Source organism: Corvus cornix, chromosome Z, assembly GCF_000738735.6.
Source record: "Corvus cornix cornix isolate S_Up_H32 chromosome Z, ASM73873v5, whole genome shotgun sequence".
Lineage (NCBI taxonomy): Eukaryota > Metazoa > Chordata > Aves > Passeriformes > Corvidae > Corvus > Corvus cornix.
Genome location: NC_046357.1, coordinates 34,645,464 through 34,670,542, shown reverse-complemented (window position 1 = coordinate 34,670,542; position 25,079 = coordinate 34,645,464).

Genomic DNA, 25,079 nt, shown 5'->3' with positions numbered 1-25,079 from the left:
CCAGCGGGAAGTCAGCCACAAAGGTGGGGCAATACACTCCAGTGAGAACAATCTTAAAAATGGGGCATTAACTCAGAAACAAGAGATAAGGCAATTCAGTGCATTCTCTGAGAGATCTGTGGAGTATTTGACACAGTTTAAAGCCTCTGTTCGCTCTGTCTTCCCTTTATGAATTATAAATCACATGGGACATACGTACTCCCAGTAACATATGAAGAGGCAACCTGTACTCTGCACCAACATCAGTGGATCTAGTTTTCTACGGGTTACTCCACAGAGGCTAGTAAATATTTCTTCTTACTGCAACTTATTAAAAAACTTTTAAGATATAAACATTGCCCCAAGGAAGTTACAGTGTATGGAGAGCAGACTTACACATCTAGAGAGAAAATTGAACACTAAATTTGAAGTTCTTCCTGAAAACAGTCCTACAGTTGCTTTTCCGGGATGAGTAGTAGATATAAATCGTATTTTGACAACAAGGTATGGCATATATCCTTCTTTACGATTATTATTTTGCATGTCTGAGTAGCAATTTTACAAGGTAAAAAAAGTCAATTTGCTGTAAAATATTTTTTGGTGCAAAATTGTGACCTTTTCTTGCAAAAAATTTACAAAATCTGTAACAGTGATGCAGCAAGAGCTGTCAGGTCAGCTTGTTTACAGTCTCTGTGAAACTTCTCAGGTCTGATTTGCAAATATGTGAAACTAAATATGTGTGTTCTAGGATTTCTTTATCCCAGTATAACCATATTTTTACTGGATTAAACACATTGAATTAATCTATCTTGAACTTCCTAGTATAAGGAATGACTGATGGAATGTTCCAGAAAATAAGAAAATAATGTTTCTGTGTTCATGTACTTTAGAAAAGAATGATCTCTACTTGTGCTTTGGTTCGAATGCTTTATATTTCTGACTACCAGAAAAGACTCAAATATATCTTATAGTTTAATAAAAATTTCCTTCTACGGAAAAGGCATAAACTTGAAAAATCTAAAATAAAATTCTAAAAACTTTTACTGTAGGAAAAAATTCTCCATGTGTGTTGTACTATTACAACAACTAGTATTAGGAAATGTATAGCAAGATATTTTAGATTTCCATATTAATTTGCGGGATATTACACTGATTGGGTTAAGGTCCATGCCATCACTAGTTATACTCGCTGCAACTGGTACACTTCCAAAATGTCTAGGGTAAGCAGAGCCTGGACACAAACACATCATGTTCCATGCCTTTCCAAAACGTGGGGAGGCAAACTGCATTTGGACCCTCCCCTCAAACATCGTCTCAAAAACATCCTAGCAGTTCTGTGGTGCTGCCTCAGAGATGCAGACAGGAAGGAGGTCCATCTGCTTCTGAATTTGATTCATGATTTAGCACATCATTTTTTGTGTGCAACGAGTCTGGATTCTGGAACTTTAAACCTATGCTTCTACACAGTAAGTGTAACAGCAACAAAAATGTTTTTAAAAGGGAACTTGTGAATATCATAAACAATTAATGCTATTGACACCACAATTGTTACTATATAGTTGTAATATGTGTTATTGAGCACACTGCTGGCAGAGAGGAGGCTGGAATGGCCTCTGGCTTGGACAGCCGCAGGGTCTGCTGGCAGACAATGTGCCAGCTGACAGGTTTTAGTTGCAACAGTGCCTAGAGACCTCCCCACGCAGCGCCTCACTGTTCATTGCCTTACTGATTGTATTTAATTTGATTACTAAAGCTTACTTTCTCTTAATTGTCTCCTGCTGCCTAGCCCACTTTACACCCTGGAGTGGGCTGCTTACAGCACTTGCTTGGAAGCCTTCAAGGCCACACTGAATGGAGGGGCAACCTGGCCTAGTGGAAGGTGTCCCTGCCTGTGGCAGGAGGGTTGGAATCAGATGGTCTTTAGGTGTCTTCCAACTCAAGCTGTTCTATGATTCTGTGATTCTCACAACACCTAAACAGGAAAAAGCCACTTGAATGTCAAGGGGAAGTCAACCCAGAAGGAACTCTGAGAAAAAATCATGGTTCAAGTGCACAGCAAATAAACGCATAACACAGAAATACCTTATGAAGAGCACAGAGATGTTCATTGCTGCCGGCTTGGCATGGTCGGATGTCAGGCTTCCACAGTGAGTAGGGCCCCACATTGTAGCCCTATAGCAGTCCCTCTTGTCCAGACCAGCCGACCCAGGACACCATGGCCCAGGCCAAGCTCCCCAGCATGGCCTTACCCAGGGCTGGGGAAGCCCTGCTGCCAGCCCAGCCTGTCTCTCACTGGCTAGACCCTGTATGCCTACAGTGTGTCCCGCCCAGCAGGCACCTTAGCTGGGCACCCTCCTGGACCCACCACCTCCCAGTTCCAGGCACAAGGATCCAAACACAAAGAAAACTTCTAATAAACCTAGATTTTTTAGTCCTCCCTAGTTGTTTGTGCACCCATGTGTTTAGAAAGTTTTTCCTGCTATTCATAAAATCATGATTACAGTATACATCAAGCAGCTTTTCCAAAGTGTTAAGCATTCACCCTCCTGTATGATAACAACATCACATATAGATGGCAAATTAGGACACTTATTTATATGTTTCTTCACCTTTGTAGACTTCCACTGTGTGTGTGCCAATACGGTAACTTACCCACTCAACCTTTTCAACCTTTTTAGCCAACTCATGCCACACAGAAAAGAGCATCTGAAATGTCCACTGAAGAGCTGAAAATTGAGTGCAGGCAGCCAAAAGCAAAGATGACAAACTTGTCTTTTTGTTTATAACTTGTAGTATACTGTTGTTTTCAAATAAACGTTTCAGCACTGAATATATTAACATTTACTTAAGCAGAAGTCAACACTGAAAGCCATTAGTACCCTCTACTGGTTTATTTTGTAGCAGCAGGCGATCTGTCCGTCCTTGTCCTAGTGGCTTCTGTGCAACCCATGTTCTTAATAGGATCTATGGCTAATTAACAGAGATAATTATTCCTGAATAATTTACAAAAAAAAAGGAAAGGGAAAGGGAAAGGGTAAGGGAAAGGGAAAAGGAAAAGGAAAGGGGGTGGAATTATAAAAAGAAATTAAAAGTTGGGCATGGTTTTATCACTGATAGGTGGATTACTCAGAGTAAAGCCTAGCTTGGAGCCTGTTACAAAGTCACACCAATCCAGCTGGTTGTACCGGGAGAAAAGCTGACACAGTCTCTCTGCTGCTTTACAGGAACAATATGCCAGGACTTTTAAAACTGCCTGCTTTCAAGCCTTTAAAAAAGTGCGTAAATGCTGTGATCTTCATGAATTTCCTAGTAATTGCCACTAGATTCCTTCGCTTTCTATAAAAACCAGTCGAGCCCACAGAGATAAGGGCATTGATGCAATAGATAGAGATGTGCAGACAGCAGAGCTCCCAAAGTCACTGCTTGTATTGTAAAAACTACTTGCTTCCCACCGCCAGCCAGCCAGCCCCCATCAATCCTTCTGGGTGCACATATTGTCCAGCTCAATCCCTGCTACAAGGCCCTAAATTAATGACTGGTGTCCTTTATTCTGTGGGCCAAGGTATCCCATTGTGCTACATCAAGGCACAGAGATACATCTCTGAATCTGAACATCACAGTGGGAATAAAGTACTGAAGAGAGAGGTGCTAAAAGCTAGTGGGGAAGATACTGACATGGAGCATTTTGGCTGCATTTTCACAGGCTGGAACATAAACAATCTCTATTCTCTCCATCCATTGGCTACAGAGGAAAAGGTTTCTCCAATTAATGGAATTACGTCTGGATGGTATAACATATCTGTGATGGTAATCAAAAGGAAAGATTATGTAACAGCCATCATTCTGTAACAAGAAATCACAACTTGTTATGGTCCCCTGAGCTCCTTTGAAATCTCTTGCTCGAGCTTTTTGCTAACATATCATTCACTCCTGCAGCAAGCCAGATCAACAAAAAGATTAAGTGATTTAGAAGGAATACAGAAAAACTTTCTAACTCCAAACATCCTTCACAGGTAGTTAGAGTAATTTCTTCCTATAAGTGCTTAGAAGGAGATGTACTGAGAGGAGAATGAGAATAATGCAGCTTATTTAATATCTTAGCAAAAAGCTAATGGGCAGTACTGTTGATAAAGTTTAAGGTAACGTCATAGGAAATACTAACATGAAACAACATTTTTAGCTTGTCAAGATCCATTTCCATATTAATGCAGCAAGATTTTTAAAGTTTATTAGAGCAGCAGGCTCTAGAAGACAGGAAACCCACTACAGTCCAAGGAAGAGGAGGTGCCTTCTATCTTTCTAGTATGTACATTTATTTTAGAAACAAACCTTAAGCCTGAGTAGACTGTAAATGTATTTCTGATTTATTGTTATGATTGTGTACTATTATGTTAATGACAAAAGTACCTAAAGATTCCAAAGATGATCAGTACACATAATTCTAAATATTGGGTAAGCACATTTAACTTAAGGCAAAGTGACAAGCCTTAATAATTCATTATGAGTTCATATTTTGATACAAAAATAGTACCAGTACCCACTGTTTCAGAAATATCAGAGGATGCTTTTAGCAAAACTGTAACTACACCCTAATCTTGTGCTAAACCGGTCTCTTAGTCAAGAGCTACTCTCCCTTCCTCAAATGGAATTGCATTATCTAGGTACTGGCAGGCTAGACAGACATGAAGATGGAATTCTATATAGCATATGTGCTTGTCTATTCAGACGTCACCCCACAATCTAATGAGATCTGAACCAAAAAGCTTTACTTAAGAATAAGCAGAGAAAAAAATAACTGAATGTAACTTGAAATAAGGAAAATTTATTTTCTTTTTAGTAGAGAACACATCTTTCTTTAACCTACCATGACTTAAGACTCTTTATGAAAAAAATTTACATCTTCATATCTAGTTTGCTTCTGCAAGTCTGCAACTGCATTTCACATCATTTTGAAGTCCCTTAAAAAACCAACAAAATAAATTATTTTCTGAATGTCAAGAACTAAAGTGACAGCACCATCATCTAAAAAGCTGTGGTCACTATTTAGAATACAAAGTACTGTCTGCTTTTTACATGTATTAAAGGAACTATTTTCTTAGGGATTTTGCACTAGTGTCCATAGCTTCCTTTATCATCTGCTTTGCATGTGATTAAGTGCCTTGTTTAGTGGTAAATTACAGAAGGCAAAGAAATGAGAGAATATAGAGATATAAACATGACTGGAGACAGATTTTGAGCTTGTAGCATGAGTTACAGAAAGTAATTTTAAGGTGTGGAATACTATTCCCATTTTAAAGAATACCAGTTTAAAGAAATTCCAGTTTTAAAGTCTTCCAACCTGCAGAGACATCTCTCATCTTTGGGCAAATCTTCCAACCATTACTACTGAAAAAATGCAGCTAGAGGCATAAAAAGCAAAAAACTCTTCAGCAAGAGGACTCCACTATTTGCAAGTTTAGCCATACCCATTAAAACACATCCACATCGAGTAAAATTTCATCATGCCAAAACAAGTGGCTGTGCATGGTATCATCTACAGACTAATTTCATTGATCTCATGACTAACACTCATAGGTGCTCCTCCACTGTGCGTATTTTGATATACAGGTGTTTGTTGATATAAAGGGTGTGAATCTGAATTAAGCCTTCTACAAAAGGCTGTGACTGACAAGATTTTTTGGAAGGAAGTGCTCTTGGCCAAAATCCAATAGGTCAGAGCATGAATCTGATCCAATACTCGGCCTGATTTGGATCAAGATCTTGTAAAAATTTTCCGCACCTCTGGACAGTGCCTGAATCACACAGTAACATGGTCTTCCTGTTTCTCTAGTTCCCTATTTCTCCACCTGAAGCCATTTTACTTCGCACAGATAAAGAGAATTTCCTAGGAAAATTGGTAGGAAAAAGTAGAAGAGATAATACTGTTGTTAGAGCACTCACCTAGCTAGTCTAACCCCCAGCTCCATAAAATATTCATAGAAAATTAAATAACTTCACATAAGGTAAAACAGAAGCCTGGAGTACCTAATAAAAGTGTGTTGTATTAGATCTCTTCTCCAGATCAGAAAATAAAAACACTTCAGAATTTATCCCGTTGAACATTCTATCCACTAATTTAAATGAAAAAACCTTTATATTTTGTTTTTTCTCATTAAATAGGATTGACCCCAGCTTTAGGATAGGGTTTACCATGGAGCAGCATTAGATGTTTCCTTCTGTTTTGGGTTTAACTAGCTAATTAACTGTGTAGAACAGGAATCACACTTTTATTCCCCTCCTTGGCATTCTCTACTGATTAGGTAATACAGCTCTTTGCTTATATTGCTGGATCCAGTGAATGTTCTGCTTTGGATTCAAACTTGCCAATCTTTGCTAGAGAAGGCACTTACTGTTCCAACTAAACCTAATGGTTGAAAAGATACACGCAAGCTGCTGGAATAGTTGGCTATACTGAAGACTTGTCCAGGGATTGGGAATTGTGTCTAAATAACATGTCAAGACTGAATGATCTTAACATCAGAGTCATAAAACTTCAAATAAATAATTTAATTCCTGAGCATATTCCTTTGGAAAATATTTGTATGCCAAACATGTTACAGTACAATATTTAAGATGTAAAATCAAGGCAAGGAAGAGTAAATACCACAGCAGACGAATTTTTCTTGTAGTTCTGCCCAAATCAAGCAGGTGCATTCTGCATTGCTAAAATAGTTGTAATTAACCTTTAATCCTAATTTTTAAAAGGTGATAATTTAATTTATATAGCTGTTCATATGCAAAATATTGTGCAACACTGGTGATTGCAAACCCTCTATGATGAGGTGCACATTTGGAATCAGGCTTTTAAGCAAAATCCTTCAGAGAGGTACATTTCAGTTTATATCATAATGAATTCAAGGTAGAACTGAACAAGTTTCATGTGAGGCTACCATCCAAATTGCTTAGTTAAAACTGTAAATTGTGGATTCAGTTATACACCTGTTTGCACACAAGAGTAGGAATTTCATACTCAAAGGCTTTCCAACTTTTGTCATGGTAGCAGTTTAGATTGAACTTGCCAAAAAAACAGATTTAAAGGGTGTGTGCAAACCCTTTGTTGACAAACTGTGTTCCGTTTGAGAAACCAATTAAAGGTTATATACTAGAGATCCCACTTCACATACCACATTGAGAGAACAAACCACCCTATAGTGCCAATAAAAAGGATCCACACTGCATTACAAAAACTTGAGATATGTGCATATTCTGACTTGAGCTGTTTTTCCTGGGTTCAAAAGGCAAATTGTTTGTGAGAGAAGGACTGGGGACTGTATCATTGCAAGAGAATTTGTCAGCTGGCTGTGGGGATAACAAACCACGTCTGAGGAGCTGAACTCTGAGGTTCAGAAGCAATGACTGAGAAGGGCACTTGGCAAAAGGGAATATTTGAGGTGGAAAATGAGAACATGAAGAAACATGCAAACAGTTTAAATGTCGCTGTTCAAACAAGAAGCAGTGCAGCACAAGTTCAGCTGTTAAACCACTGCTTTTGCCTAACATGAAGAATTCAGACAGCAGCTCACCGACATCCTGCCAGCACCAGCTGGGCATAAAAGCAGGAAGAAAATGAGTTATTGCACAACTGCAGTGCAGCCTCTACAGCTACCTGGCAGCAGAGTTGCACAAAGACAAGTAAAATTATGAAAAACTGATAATTTAGGACCTGAGCCTTCAGGAGCTGGCTAGGAGATTAAGAGTTTAAAATAAATAAATACAATAAAAAGTAAATTCTCACAGAACACATTTAATCTGCATTTCAGGTATTGGTGATAAGGCTGGAATAAACAGCTAATTACACTATATAAAATGCATGTTTCAACTTTGCATCTTACAGGAGCTGGTTGCTTGTACTGACTTAGGAAACAGTCATTTCATTCCACTAGGCCCCACAGAGACAGTCTAGCTACATGCACTGGCACTCATTCCTCTCTAAGCATTACCAAATCCAGGGAATTATACTTGCATACTCAATAAAGGGCTGAACATGTTCCATAAAGAGTATATTGAAGATCCCAGATAGAATGAGCTCTAGTGCAGCTGGCATTACCTATATTACTTGCAGAGTACAAGTTCCAGTGACAGGTAGGGTACAAAGAAATTGACTTGGTACCCAGGATAAACACCACATATTTTTACTTGCAAATTGAGAGTGTTAGATATGGAAATTAGGAATAAACAAGAAATTCCAGCTGCGACTTTTCAGAGTAGATTTGTTCATTGGTTTTATTTTTTTCAATATTTTTTTCTCTCATATATCTAGCCTGTCTTAAATGCACAAAAAATATCTGGATAAGAAAGATCTCCAATAGGACACCTTGCTTTGCACCTGACTATTTTTTCTCATGTCTGCAATGTTCATATCACTTTGAGGTATTTTGGCAAGTAAAAACGAGAACAGTAAAACTTTCTACATTCTATGTAGCATCTGAAATAGAAAGTTCTGGAGTCCTCAGTTCTCAGGCTGGTTTTCATCTTTCTCTTCTGATCTGCCTCACAGAGATGTTCTGCCTAGGTTTTATTCAGTCGCACTAATTCAGAATTCATTCTCCCTGTATAGGAGATTTTCCAGCCCCTGACCACGTTTTTTTTCTTAGGTCAACAAGCAAGCTTGACAGGGTTGAAAGGTCACTGTTATCCTTGGCATATGCAGTCACTCTACCAGCACAGCTGTCAATGTTGACACCAGTACTTAACTTGGATGGGCTAAGCTTGTCTACAAGGCCTTTTTGACAAACTCTCCCAAGAAAGAGTTGCCATCTTGCCAAGACAACTTGTTGCAATACTGAATAAACCAAGACTTGGTTTCCATAATATGGACAAAAGCTAAGCAGTTAATCCTCACTCATGGAGATATTCTATGTGTCCTTTCACTAGTGTGAGAAGCTCAACACAAAAAAATTTCCATTTATGGGCTAATTTAAGCATAATGGAATGGGTCACCAAACACTTTATTTTTCTTTCTCATAATTACAATTTCTTTCTCAATTACAGTCATCAGGCTTGAGAGGTCAACACATGCAAACCTCATCAAGGCCAAGTGCTGGGTCCTGCACCTGGGTTGGGACAATTCTGTACACAAACACAGGCTGGCTGGAGAATGGATTGAGAGCAGCCCTGGGGAGAAGGACTTGGGGGTGCTGGGGGATGAGAGGCTGGACATGACCCAGCCATGGGCACTCACAGCCCAGAGAGCCAAACATGTCCTGGGCTGCATCCAAAGCAGTGTGGGCAGCAGGGGAGGGAGGGGATTTTTCCCCTCTGCTCCACTCTGATGAGACCCCACCTGGAGAATTACATCAGTTCTGGGGTCCCCAGCACAAGAAGGATATGCATCTATTGGAGTAAATCCAGAGGAGGGTCACAAAGATGGTCAGAGGGAGTACCTCTCCCACAAAGGCAGGCTGGGAGAGAGAAGGGGTTCAGCAAGAAGAAAAGAAGACTCCAGGAATACCTCACAGCAGCCTTTCAGTACCTAAAAGGGACCTATAAGAGAGCTGGAGAGGGATGTTTTACAACGGCATGGAGCAATACAACAAAGCATAATGACTTCAAAGAAAGAGATTAAATTTAGATTAGTTATTAAGAAGAAATTCTTTACTGTGAGGGTGGTGAAGCACTGGCAGAGGTTACCCAGAGAAGTTGTCCCCTGCTCATGGCAGGAAGGTTGAACTAGATGATCTTTAAGGTCCCTTCTAACCCAAAATATTCTGTGATTTTATGATCAGTAATGAAACAAGGAACTGAGTTGATCTGAAATTTTATCTTCTTTTAAACAGCCAGACTTCTAACTACAAAAAAACAACACTGCTAGCAGCAGTGTGGTCAGGAGCAACAAGCCTTTGTCAGGCATCCAGCACCCACCCAGTCTTCAGATGACAATGGCAGGCCATTGACTTGGCAGCTCTGCACTCTTCTGCCCACCCTCTGGCAGCCATTTCCTCCATGACAGTACTAAACCCACTTGCTGTCGTAATGACAAACAGGTCTTTACTCCTTTACCATGTCAGCTAACAAATTACAGAATGAAACTTTGGTAGCTGAAGTCTCCAAAGCCAAAAAGCAATTATCATATTTTTCTCAGAATGAGCTGTCAGAGCATTACCAACCCAGATGCTACAAGATTCCAAATTGCTTAGTGTATAATCTAAACTGTATTGTTGGTGAAATATCTGCAATACATTCTGCAGTACCTGTATTACATATGACAGTATAACATTCCTCATGAACTGTAGAACTCCAGGTCTGATGAGGTTTAAATTTTGTACACGTGGTAAGTTCTTTGCCAAAACAGAAACACAGTCAAATATGGATCTGTTTGGGAATGTTTTTGCTGTTTTTCTTGAGGAAATACAAATGGATGTTGCGGACCAAAATACCTCTCTTAGATGCAAGATGGATTGAGTAATCAGAGCAGTAGCTCCTGGGTCCGGAACAGGCAACTGGTCAGAGCATCTACCTGGACTTGGCAGGACAGGGTATGAATTCCTGGCCTTGGTCAAGAAGAGCAGGGTAACACCTGGGTTTCTCATAAGCTACATTAGTCCTCTCTTTCAGACATCTTTTCTTCTGTTTTTCTGCAGAAAAAGAAATTTTGGAGGACTAAGGTTTTATTTCAGTGTAAACTGTCTATAATCCCAGATTTCAAGATTTTACAGAGTAAAAAAAAATCTTTACTGTCTAGGTTTTGTAGAAGATGATATACTTTCCCTGGGGTAGTATGAAAGTGCTTCAGTCTTGGAGAAAAAAAAAAAGTGGTTTGGAATGTTTTGTAGGACCAGTTTATTGCTTTATATTGGCTAGAGAAATCCCAGATTTATTGGTCTGAATTGCTTTCACACTGATGAGTCAGTCTTTTCAATGCTTCATCTCAACATTGGAGTTTAGAGAATAATTTGTATTTCCATTCACAGTGGCAAGTCTCCCAAGGAATGATAGTTGTGAATTCGCTGGAAATAAAATAATCTTAATTATTCAAAACAATTCCACTCAGTTTCAACCACTCCAGATTTTCAAACTTGTTCCATACACATGCTTTTATATGCAGAAAGTAAATACATTATTTGTATGTGCATAACTTTGGCTCAGAGTACAAACCCCAGGGATAGTATGCAGCTCTGAAAACACAGGTTACAAAAAATAATTTAATTTATAAGCTTTTAAGGCTGTATTAGCTCCATATTAGTTTCTTCTGCACTTCTGCCTCTCCAGATGTTGAAGTAATAGGAAATAATCCAGGAGGAGTTCTGATGCCACCTGTCAGTATTTGTGCTGTGAGCTGCAGCCACAAACTCTGCTCCACAGGTAAAAGTCTGAGGAGCTGTGACCTCTGCTTGTGGGTTTCAGGCACATGAAAAAGTGGGTTTAGACCGCACAGTGCCAACATATTCTGCAGTATGCATTTCTGCTAAGGTTCAGCACAGCACAAGAAATAAAACCCAAGCAAGATAATATGTAGGGTGAACATAGTGAGATGAGATGTAAGAGATGCAGCAGTCAGCTGCTCAATGAGACTGTTCCATGTGCAATGATACGAAGGAATAAAACTATGTCTGAGCAAAACAGGTGGACTCAGTGCATACCAAATACTTGACTGCATAACCAGTTATCTTGGTAGTCTAATGGCCAGAAGGAGCAAAATCCCAAAATGAAATATGAGTAGAACATTGCTAACAGATCACTAATGTTCAAGTACTGAATAATGGAAGCTGAGAACTGTTTTGAAACTCAATGTGCCTGAAGACTGAAGATCACAGATTCATTTACAAATCATGGAAGAATGGCAGGCTATATCTGCAGTTGTCCTGCAAGTATCTACAGGTCTATCTGAGTGAAGAAAACTGCTCAAATGTTTCAGTTCCCCCAAGTGCACTGGTATTTTTGTTGTACAGTGTGATACAGGCTTCATTTCTTACACAGGGAATAGACCATTTTTACAAATTCCAAATATACCGAGCAAATTTCTAGGCAAACATTTCCCTGATAACCATTCATCTACCCATTCTGAACTGTGAGATTTGAACTCAAAAGTTTTTCTGCTCTGTCCAGCAGCAAAATAAACAGACCTTTCTAACCTTTTCTCAAAAAAGAACAAGAACATCCCACATCCCAGCAGCCAGAGTAATCGTGGCTTTTAGGCTACTCCCATTTAAGTTTGGTCTTCTGTGTTGGCTTCAGCTGGGGTAGAGTTAATTCTCTGCAGAGTGGCTAGCGTGGGGCTGTTTTGGATTTGTGTTGAACACAGGGTTGATAATATAAAGATGATTTGTTATTGGTGAGCAGGGCTTGCACAGAGCCAAGGCCTTTGCTGCTTTTCACACTGCCATGCTGGCAAGGAAGTTGGGGTGCAGAGGAGGTTGGAAGGAGACACAGCCAGGACAGGTGACCCCAACTGACCAAAGGGATATTCCAGGCCGTATGGCATCGTGCTCAGGATATGAAGTGGGGGAAGAAGGAGAACGGGAAGGACATTTGGTGTGATGGTGTTTGTCTTCCCAAGCAACCATTATGTATGATTGGGCCCTGCTCTCCTGGAGATGGATGAACACTTCCCAGCCCATGGGAAGCAGGGAATTAATTCCCTGTTTTGCTTTGGTTGTGTGCACAGCTTTTACTTCCCCTATTTAAGTGTTTTTATCTCAACCCATGAGTTTTCTGCCCTGTACCCTTCTGATTCTCTCCCCAAAATTGCTGTGTGGGAGTGAGTGAGTAGCAGCATGGGGCTGGGTTGCTGGCTGGGGCTAAACCACGGCACCTTCAAGTTGTCTCACATACTCTCTATCCTGGAGTGAGTTTAATACTTTCTCATTAGAAGCATTTCACTTTCTACAGATAGTTATTTAAATGAGGTGAGATTTGAACTTGAGTGCTGCATATGAAGTGAGTACTGTTTCCTCTTTTTTTGTGATTTTAATATGGAACTACATCCAGTTGACTGAACTTTCCTTCAGAAAGTTTAGTCACACCTGGTAAAGTCCCATGAAAATACATTTTGTCAAAAATACCCCTAACCAACTTGCACTTTCATTAAGCTGTACCTTACAAAGGTGTCTAAGATGCATGATGGGAGCAAGACTTGACAACAAGACACAATACTGGAGGAAAAAGAGACTCTGAGATATCCAGCAAGGTATCCTCTGATTCCTTTAAAGCAATTCCATCTTTCTATTTTCCGCTTAAAAGATGGGGTCAAAAATGTGGAGCCTTTTCTCCCTCCAGTTTCTTGCAGATATACTTAGGTATTGCTGATTGCTTCTTCTTCAAGAGCTAAAGAAATATGGAAGAGTTGTCTGGGAATGAGTCTCTATTCCCTTATGAAAGATAACTATATGAAGCTTTTCACTTAGAGAGAAACTTATATAAGGTATTTCACAGTGATTTTGAAAAGTCATGCTAAGAAATAACAGTCCGTGTGGTATTAGAGACCCATAGCCCTAAAGAAGAAGCAAAAAGGGATTCCTACAGTTCTTTTCCCGATTAGGGCCAAAACCTTAAAAACAAGTTAATTATCTAAACCTTTTACACACACTGCTGAAGTGCAGATGATTTCCTTAGAATTAGTCCATGCTCATTCCCTCAAGTTTTCTTCAAGCTCTAAATTTAGTAACTTTTGCAACTATAATGCCACCTTTAAATAAAACTGGAAATTCTAAGAAGAAAATCTGAGAGCCAGGAGAGGGAGATTTAGCAGACATCAAACAGCTCAAAACAGACATGAGGAGCAAATGTGTGATGATACTGGAATTTACACTATGAATACAAGTGTAAACCAAGTCTGTGAACACCAGAATATTCCCAAAATGAAAAGATATTTTCAAGGGACTATGAAATGTGTTGTCATAAAAGGCCAGAAAAAGTTCGTCATCCACTAGGGGTCCCTGTGATTTTGTATTTTCCAATAAAACTGTGAATTCCAGTTGACCATTATTTTTGCCAGAAAACAGACATAAAAAATTAATGTGTGGAAAATATTCTCCTATTTTTTCCTCCTCAGGATTCAAATTCCTGCATTTAACTTTTCAGGCTCCAGTTTTCTTAAGGCTGTTTCAAGGCAGATTCTAGAAAGCTGTTTTGGCTGAAAAATGTCTGTTTCCATACCCTATGGGTGATTCTGACTGTAAAAAGAAAAGAAACTGAGGTAAGAAAGACATTTCATTCTTGATTGCACAAGTAAGAAAATGGGGCAAATGGGACAAGAGAGCTGTGTGGATGAACAAGGAACTCCAGTCACTACTCAAGCATTAAGCAGGAAATACACAAGAGATGGAAGCACTCAGGCCACTTGGAATGAATATAGGGAAGTTGCAAAGTAAGTGGAAATGAGATGAGGAATCTGGAATTTAAGCTAGCCAAGGATGTAAAGGACAACAAGAAAGGCTTCTTCAAATACATCAACAACATGTAATGTGGACTGATCATTAAATGGAGTGGGAACCCTGATAACAAAGGACACAGAGAAGACAGGGTTACTGAATCTTTGCATTGGTCTTCACTGACAAAACCAGCCCTCAGCAATCTCTGACAGAGGAGACCTGGATAAAGGAGTGCTGGAAGGAAGACTTTCCTTTGGTCAAGGAAAACTGGTTTAGAGAACACCCTAGCAAACTTGATATCCACAAGTCCATGGGCCCTAAAGGGATGCATCCCCAAGTGCTGAGAGAGCTAATGAACACCGTAGGAAGGCCACTCACAATCATCTTTGAAAGGTTGTGGCAACCAGGAGAGGTGCCTGAGGACTAGAAGAAAGTAAATGGCACCCCAGTCTTCAAAAATGGCAAGAAGAAGCCACAGGAACTACCAGCCTCACTTCAGTCCTGGAAAGGAGGTAGAACACCTCATTCTGGAGGCCATCTCTATCCACATGGATGACAAGAAGGTGATCAGGAGCAGTTAGCATGGATTCACCAAAGGTAAATCGTGCTTGACCAATCTGATTGCCTTCTAGATGAAAAAACTAGCTGGGTGGATGTGTGTGTGGAGAGCACCATGGATATTGTCTACCTTGACTTCAGCAAGGCTTTCGACACAGTCTCTCACAACACCCTCATAGGTACTCTCAGGAAGTGTGGCCTGGGTGAGTGGACAGTGAGGTACATGGCAGATCACAGAGGGTTGTAAATAGTGGCTCAGGATCTAGTTGGATGTCTGTCACTAGTGGTATCCCCCAAGGTCCCGTAGTGGGTCCAGCATTGTTTACTTGTTCATCAGTGACTTGGATGAAGGGACAGAGTATCATCTCAGCAAGTTCCCTGACGACACAAAGCTGAGAGGAGTGGCCGATACCCTGGAGGGCTGTGCAGCCCTTCAGAGGCACCTTGGCAGAGTAGGGAGATAGGCAGAGAAGAATTATCTGAAATTCAACAAAGGTGCAGGGTCCTGCACCTGGGAAGAAATAACCCCAGGGCCCCAGCACAGGCTGCAGGTTGATCTGCTGGGAAGCCACTCTGCAGAGAGGGCCCTGGGGATCCTGGTGGACAACAAGCTGTCCGTGAGCCAGCAGTGTGTCCTGGGGGCCAAGAAGGCCAATGGTGTCCTGGGGTGCATTAGGAAGATCATTGCCAGCAGGTCAAGACAGGTGATCCTGACTCTCTACTCAGCCCTGGTGGGGAACATCTGGAGAGCTGTTGTACTCCAGTTATAGTCTCCTCAGTACAAGAGAGACATGGAGCTTCTGGAGTGGTCCAGTGCCAGGCTGTGAGGATAATTATCAGACTAGGGAGCATCTCTCTTATGAGGAAAGCTTGAGAGAGCTGGGCCTGTTCAGCCTCCAGAAAAGACAACTGAGAGGGGCCCTAAGCAATGCCTTTCAGTATCTGAGGGATGGGTGTCAGAGGATGGAGCCAGGCTCTGCTAGGTGGTGCTGAGCAATAGCACAAAAGACAATGGGCAGTAACTGATGCACAGGAAGTTCCATGTGAAAACAAGGAAGAGCATTATTGTGCATGTGACCAAGCACTGGAAAAGACTGCCCAGAGAGGTTGTGGAGTCTCCTTCACTGGAGTTTTTCAAGGACAGTCTGAACACAATCCTGTGCCATGTGCTCTGGAATGACTCTGCTTGAGCAGGGATGTTGGACCAGATGACCCACTGTGGTCCGTTCCAACTTGACCCTTTCTGTAATTGCTGTGATCTCATCAAAACCCAGTTCCAGTGTATCAGGTTGAAAGTCTTCCACAAAGGTGATGTGAGACCAAACCATGAGAACCAATGGTATTTCCAAATAAAGGGAAGTATTCAACAACAGTGTGCCTAAGGAAATTCACAATGGGAAAAAAAAAATTAAAATGTGTATTTCCTAATGATTAAAGTTAAAACACTAATTATAGAAATCATCCCAATTTTCTTACTAATAGGAGTGTTAATAATTAAGGCTGATCTCCTATTTTTTCTTCTGATGAGAGATAAATGCTGACTGCTTTTCTTACGGTCTTCCTTAGCTGCCAGAACTGGAATTCATGCAAAGTATTCATACACACATTACGGATAAGAAAGCAGGCTCTGCCAACACAGTCAATAGCTGCTTGGAGTAGGTCTCTCCAGAGAGCTAAGTGATCCCGATATATCCCTTACATATATCTGGCAGCCATTATGGCCATAGAAGGCAACAGTGGGATGGATGCTGTAATAAATGGTTAAAAGGGTTTTTTTTGGTTGAGAAGAAGTTAAAAGTTGCTTGTTAGAGGAGTGGGGGTATGTAGTTAATGAGTTAATTGTTATTGTGATTGTACGGGTGTAATGTTGCCATGTGCCCACTAGATGGAGACACCAATGGGGGAAAGTAATCGAGAAATAATAATATAGAAAGGAGGAGAATGTTTTAGAATGTTCTTAAGACAACCCAATATTCATGATGTAAACACTTTGAAGGATTATTGGTTAAGGGGCAAACCAATCACTCGATGCCCCAGAGACTGACAGAATTGAACACCAATGAGGACCCTAGAAACGAGCCATCAGAGGGAGGATCTGAGCTGCACCAATCACAGCATCAAGAGAGACTATAAGAACTGCTCCGGGGCTCAGCCTCGGGGTCTTCCTGAGGAACCTGAGTCCAAGGGAATACTCTGTGCATCACACAGTTTGTTTTTCTGGGTTGTTGAGTGGGACTTGGGCTTACCTCGAGTCTCTGCTCCTGGTTTTCTTTTTAATAAACGAGCAGACTTTTATTCCACCCAGAAAAGTCCAAGCCTCGTTTATAACAGGTGCTGCTGGGGAAGCTGGCCACTTACAATACCATCGCTGAGGAAAGCACTGGATCTTGCCGATGCCAGTTGTTCCAGAGGGAGCAACTAGATCAAGCCCAAAATGCAAGGTTTTTCTTAATCACTTCTCAAACTAGCTCCAACTGCTTTCAAAACTCATGGCCCTCCAGGAGCACACTAATCAAAATTCACTTTTGGCTTAAATTGTTAGAAAGACAGGATTCTTATCTTCTGGGGAAAAAAACCAAAAAATCTCTCTCTAGATTTGTATGTGTTCTCAGAAAAATACCATCAAACTCACTCAAAGCAGAAAGAAAAACACCAGTTTTGTTGTTTCTCGCAGTTAGAGTAAAAGCTTATTCCTCTAGAAATCGGATGCAATCAATACAAAAAAACACTGCAGTCTGGAAAATACTGTAGGTTGATGGTTTGGTGGGATATTTATTCCCAGGTGTATTATCTCTTGTTCAAGAATAAAACAGGCAGTAAAGAAGTACAGTTTGAAAAGCTTCTAAAGGACTATGTGTAGTGCACTGGTCATTTTGGAAGACAGTATGTTTGGGCCTGGAAAAATCTCAAACATCCCAATGTCATTCTTACTGTCAGTCAAATTACCACTCTCTATATGCAGGCAGCAAGAGTTAGAGTTATTTTCTCTGCTTTGTTTAATTGCGTAGTTAAGTTAATAACATACAAAGAGCACATTGTAGAAAAAAATCTAACTTGGAAAACAGATGGAAAAATATTTACATGCTTTGTATTAGGAGTTTATATCAGTGGCTGTTTATAATTTTATGATAACATAGTCATCTAAAATAATAACTATGATAAATACAGGTTTTACTATTAGCACTACTATTAGCAATGTGAGAAAATATCCATTAATTTTATTATCATTTCAGTTAATTTGTCTCATGTTATTTTAAAGATCCCAGGTTGAGCATAGAAGCACAAAGAATAATTAAGTCTCCTAATCTTTGATGATACTCAGGATGAACAGAGCAGACCTTAATGTAGACAAAAAGAGCTATTTTGCAGCTTCTGTGATCCTAAAGATCAACAAAAATATCTCACAAATGTCTTGAAAATACTACCAGAAAAACTACCCCGTGTATTATTGAACACAATTTCTAAACACAACAGAAAAATCTTTCGTCACTAGAAGGAAGAAGGGGATATTACTCCTATCTACATGAAAAAATTACAAGGGCCAAAGGGACAGGTCATTCTCTATATTTTGTCTTAAAATTCACATCACTATGATCAAATTCAGTCCTGATTTCACAGAAATCTCAGGAGGGATGAATGTGGTGAATGTGACAGTTTTAAGAGCTATCTTCCAGTAGAAATACCAAAAAAATAGTGCACTATAGGTAAGGAATTATTTTTCCCTCTAACTAAAATAAATACCATTACTACTTTTGCTTTGCAAAATCAGAGAATTATTCATAGCTACAATAAAAACTAAAATGCATCAATACTTACAAAGCTATGAAAAATTTTATTTCAAGATGAATTCCACATTGCTCTCATTTTACTACATCTCTTGCATTAGAAGGAACAATATAAAACTTTCATCTGGAACAGATAAAGATGTACACTGACAGGCAGGAGTCCTAAAATATTCACACCTTCACTCAAGTTAATGATTCTGAGGGTTCAAGAGGTCAATAAATACTGTTTGCATGAAATGTTACACTTAAGTAAATATTTAGGCAAATAGGTATGACCTCTGGTATTTGATTTCAAATGTGAATGCTTGCCTGAATTTTTCAGGCAAAGTAAAGAGCCAGCTTTCAAAAACAAGCCATGGAGTGTTAAAGGTATTTTGTAAGCACCAATTTCACATCTTCCAGGGTTTTGCAATTACAAACATAATTGGGATTATGAAAAATACAGAATATCTCCTCAGCTGCTCCCAAATAAATCAATTCTGTCAGCACCACTGACTTCCACAAAAAGAATATAATTTAAAACAAGTGCTTCTGAAAATTCGATTTCCACAATAACCCTTAACTAATTACAGGAAATCCTTGGCAGAGCAATAGTGCAAGAAAAATACAAACCAAAAAAAAAGCAAACAAACAAACAAAAAACTCTTTTACCACTGACAACAATAAACTACTTTCAGTAATAAATTAATTTACTTTTGATCATTTCAATAAGTTCAGCAAATAAATTTTAAGCAGCAATACAAGTGCAAGCAACTAATAAATATGAAATAAACAAAGGCCTTCCAGGCCTTCAAAAGTCAGCATTTCCAGAGGAGAAAAAGGGGGGGTTTCCATCCTTATTAATGTATACTTGCATCTTTACCTTCCCTATGTGAAAAAATTTTGAGACCTCATCCCACCATTTGTTCTTTCAGAATTTTACCTCAGGACTGTCAGGAAGCCCAGCTCCTCAGATATAGCATGTCACAACAGAAAAGCTATGAATATACTAATGTTTTATTAAATTTGGGTTTGTGTTATACAGGGATACCAGCCCCTAAAATAGGATGCCTTTGCCACAGAATCCAACCCAGGAACCAGACTTCAATCAATGCAAAGGATCTTATGAATTCAGCAATTTTCTACCCTTGAGGGAGGCCACAGAAGAAAAACTCCTTCTCTTAGAAGCTACTGTCATCTCTCACACAGGACCCATCGGTCAAGCCAAATGTTAGCTAAGGGAGACTATGTTGTCTGGTGCTTCCCCTGTTCCCCAAACACTACGTGGACACAGCTTCAAGAGAAGTTGTTCCTGCACACTGCAGGTCTGTGCTCGTTCCTGCATCGTAACTTAGCCGTGACAACACGAAAGGTGCTGAAAACCCTGATCCTTACATTTAATAATGAGATAGGTTCACCTGGGCTCATGTGGTGTGCACTCCACACTCTCAATCTGCTGACACAGACATTTTAATTAAGCTGTGCTAAAAAGATTGCACAGCTCAGTAAAATACATCCTGTCCACACAGCTCAGATGATAAGCTCTCTTCTTCATCCTGTATATGACACTACGTGGAAATGTATTTTTGAAAGTGCAATCAATACCAGTCCTTTAAAATTTAGCTCTAATAGAGAGTATTATAGCAAAAAAAAAAAAAAATCAGAAGATAATGGTATATTAAATCTATCTCAGAAGAGTAGAGTAGTGGTTTTATTCATGAGAAATTTAAGAGTAGAAGGGCAGAAGGAACTACTGGAAGTTACTGCTATGCTCCTACCTTCTATACCACAGCACAGGACGTGTACCTAAGGGCTCACTTTAATTAAAGAACATCAAAAAAACCCTAAATCTCGAACAAAATGAATAGAAAATACATTGTACCAGCTACTATGCTGTTCCGGGACTTTATTGCCATTGGTGACAGTCTTCATTTTAAATCTGAATACATCTAGTTTCAACTCCCAAATCTTGGGTCTTCTTTTATGACTTCAATCTCTGCTTCTCACATATTTCTTAGATGACATCTGTCCCTTCTCAGATGCCTGTAAATCACAATTCCTTTTCTTTCTCTTTCACCAGCCAAATATTTCCTGGAGTCTCTTAACTTACAGCAAATTCCTCCCTTTCTTGGCTCTTCTCTGAATTTTCTCAGACTTAGCAACTCCTATTTTGAATTTTGCACATTTAAAAACGATCCAAGATTCTGAAAAAAGCTGTCTAGAGCTAAATACAAAAGCAGCCTATCTTCTAGTTTTCTTTTTATATATCTCTGATATACTCTACAGTTTAGTTCAAATAGTTAGGGAAATACAATCAAAGTTGTCAGTACTAATAAGATGCAGAATCAGGATAAATTGTACGTCATGGGCAGTATTAAAATGGTGGTTTACACTCTAGCTGATAAAACTTGTTCATTTTCAAATATCACAGATAACAGTGAAAAGATAATGGGACAAGAAAAAAATTAAAAAAATCCCAGTACTTTGGACTCCCAGGGTTTTTTTGGAGGGGAAGGGGTTGAAGTTTTTTGGGGGTTTTGTGGAATTACTCTTACAAAGAAAAGAATGAATCAGCTATTCTCAAAACATCTCTATTACTGACATGATATCACTCACAACCTTTATAAGATAGTCTGATGCACTGTAATAGTAATGAACAAAATCTGCTGTATTGCATGTGTGTTCAGCTGCAAGTGAGAAACAAAACAATCCTTAGAAATGCAAAAGCACAGAGGAAGTATTATGTAATTTGAGATGTTGAACAGACTGAAAATAAATTAAATAGAAACTAGGTAGTCATATCTGAAGACATCATTAAAAATTTCCAATAATTTATTAGCTGGTAAGTTTTCTGCCTCAAGCCAAGAAAATTACATTTTCTAATTCTCATGTTTTAATGTTCAAAACAGAACAAGAAGAAAAATCTTATTTCTGTACCAGGTACAGCAAACAGTTTAACTGCAGAGGAGAGGCAAAGGAAACTTTTTAAATAAGACTTGATTATACCAAAATCTACTCAGAAACTGTTAAGTGTAGCCAAGCAGAGTGTGAGAATGGTAAGACCATCTGAACCAGTTACATTTCACAGAAATGACAACCACTAACATAATTTTGTACATTGGAACGAGTTTGCTTACATAACTTATGCCTACAATTGAGGTGGTCTGTATTTGAATAAAGCAGATGTGCAAATGGCATGGCTCCTGTTAGAAAAGAGTCTTCCACCAAGTTAAATAGCTGCACAACACACTAAAATCCAGATAGCTAGTATTCAACACCATTTTTGCATCTGTCTAAATCCTTGTTGTAGTAAACAAGATAAAAAGGGTTAGAGGTTCAGAAATAAACACCCTTTCTTGTTTCTATTCCATTTGCTGGCCTTTCCAAGACAATGTCTACAATGAACATCATTATCAGTAATAATAATAATAATAATAATAATAATAATAATAAATAGTTACACTTAAAAAACCCCTGACTGAATCCAGAATATTATAGAGCTATACTAGAAATAGAGCTATACTATAATGTGGGCTTCTTTGAGAACAGTATCTACAGAGGACATCCTCTCTCTGCAATTTTGGTAATTTTTAAATTAAAAGATCCCTATTGCCACACTTCCCCTCTTTTTTTTTTTTTAAGAAACCCAGATGAACAAAAAAGAGTGGAGAACTACAATTGGTGTCAAAACAGTAATGGGCATTTGTTATTAATAAATGCAACAGCATTCAACACTTAATCATCATAATTCCACCTATTTTGTTGTGCCTTTTGGCCCAGCTCTTCGCTAAAATTGAGCATGTCATCTTTGCTCAGATACTTCTGGCAAACTCTTCATTCTTTCAGGAACCTATCAAAACAAAATCTTCTAGTGACCTCCCTGATTATCTCCCGTGCCACAATTTCAGAAAAGGTGCTGCCTTATGGGCATGGCAGAGGAGGAGAAATAGAAATTCAACATACTAATTCAGCATTAGTAATCTTTTTTGCAGCTACAGTGATCTGAAAGGAAATAAGTTAGAAAGTATTGGGTATCAAAGGATGACTAGATTTGCCATTTCCTGATGATATAAAACTCCTCTAGACTGTAATAGCAATTTTTGCCCAGCACACCACTTTTAAGAGTGTAATTTAGCACTATGTTGTTTAGGCTTGATCTCTTCTGTGGTCTGTTCCATGAGATCAGACTGTTTTAACTTCAAAAAACCTGGAGTATGTGTCTCAGTTTTAAGTGTTGCTACAGTTTGAGATCATTAGCATGATTTTTTAGACATACTCAGAAAAAAAATAAAAACAAATCCCAGCATCTAGAAATGGAGAAGATTTTTATCTCAGGTATCCTGGTGTCAGAAAAACCTTTTTTAATTACTATAAATTAATCCCATTTTAAATATTAGAAAATAGAGTAATATTTTATTAGTAAGAAAGCTTTTCTATCCCTGCACTAAAAAGCTTCCCTCCTTAATGAATGCCTATGCAGGAAGAAAAGCGCACTTTTCACAATTGGAGCTCCAGCTTGCTCCCTTTGTTTCTCAGTGAGCACTACCTGAAAATTTATCCAGCATGGAAAGACATCTACTGACTTAACAATTTCCTGAAGTAAACATTTCATTAACCTTTCTAAAGGGAACAGTTTCTCCTAAGAGAGAAGGCATGATTCAGATAAAAGATAAAAGAACAGAGAGAGTCCATGATTGAAAGAGTTTTCATATTAAAGACTGGTTGGCAGGCATCAATAGCATGAAAACCCAAGAAATATAGAAGTAATTAAATACCAAAACCTCAGCCTTCTTGCTAGCATCCCAATTGTAGCCAAACTCCACAAGGCAAATTGCTGGCCGGAAGCCACTTTTTATTTTCAGATAAAAGCTTGCTATGTCTAATGTACAGTTGTGCTTTTCACATACCTATTCCCTCTAAAGGCAGCAATTTTCTCAAAGCAGGGGAATATTCACAGGGAGAGGAGTCCTTTAGTAGCTGACTTCAGTCGCCATGGCCCAGATTTCCCCCTGTATTTAAAGGGTGCTGGGCCACCACTTCGAACCAGCGAAGAATTGCTCTCTATGGAATGACTGGCTCTCTGTGCTGAACTTACTCCATGCTGACGCTGACTTCAAGACATCCTCATTCTGCACATCTGCCTTCCAAATGGCTCTGCTTAAATGATTATTTCCTTTCCCTTTATCAGTTTTGTTTTCACCAGGGATTTTTTCTTTGCTTATTTCTGAAGCTACCAAATGACAGCTTTGACTAGAGTAAGAAAAGTGAACACAAGGCCTGAATATACACAAGACTATTTGCTAACTGAATAAATGGCAAACAACATGTTTCCAAAAATCTTAGAAGAATATCAAAACTCTTCATGTAATAAAAGTACAGGAACTAATTTCTGTCATGAGCATGATTTCTCTTCCATAATCCTTTCAGACTTGAAAGCAGGGGTTTAGGTCACCTTTCTGTTCCCCAGACTGGCCTTTTCCAGGATAAAATATATTACTGTACAGTGCAAAATACTGAGAACATTTTTTAAAAATTGATTTGTCTAAGGGCTCCATTCACTTACTTTTTTTTCGTACTAGGAAATAATAGATTCTGACCACTGAGTTTCATAAATGTGTGAGTCTTCACCTACTTGCAAGTAAGAGATCTGGTAGCAATAAAGGAGTACAGTAAGTAATAGCAGTTGGTGCATCTGGTGCATGAGCATAGAAATGTAGTTAACTTGTTCTGCCATTAGTAGCCATCCTCAATACCCTGAATTCTTGAGTAGTTTTAATTGTTTGTCTCCCTTGATTAATAGTTGAAGGAGACATGGAATTATGCCTTAGGAAGCAAAGTATAGTTGATAGGCAGGAAATAATACAGCTTTAAGACGTTTGAATGTGTGAGAAAAGCACTTGAAATAAGTGCAATGAAGGACATCTTAACACTGGAGTTTCAAAGAGCTGATAGCACAGTCCAGGCTATTTGCAGATCATTATATAAGCTTCATTTTCAACACCCTGGATGGTCTGAGGTAAGTAAAAGATGTTTAAAATCAAAATTAAAACTAAAACCACAGAATTGGAAAAAACAAAAGAAATCCTATAAGCAAAGGTTATTACTTTAGAAACTATTTCTGCCCACTGCCCTTCCTATTTTCTTGCTAATCTGCACTGGAGCCTGAGCAGTGAAATATTCAGAAGTGCCCAGCCCTACTGAAATCCAATTTCTTTTTCTATTTTTAAAATTAAAGGTCTTGAGTCAAACCATGATGTATTATGCAATGAATCTGCAACAGGAAGAGCTGTATAACATTGCCAGCTAGTGGTCACTTGTCTTCAGAGCACAATAACTCAATTCTAGCACAGTTTAAATATTTTTGAAATGTAATAAAATCTTTTATAGTTGTAGCTTAAGAAGATGACAAATAAATTGCAAACATATTTCA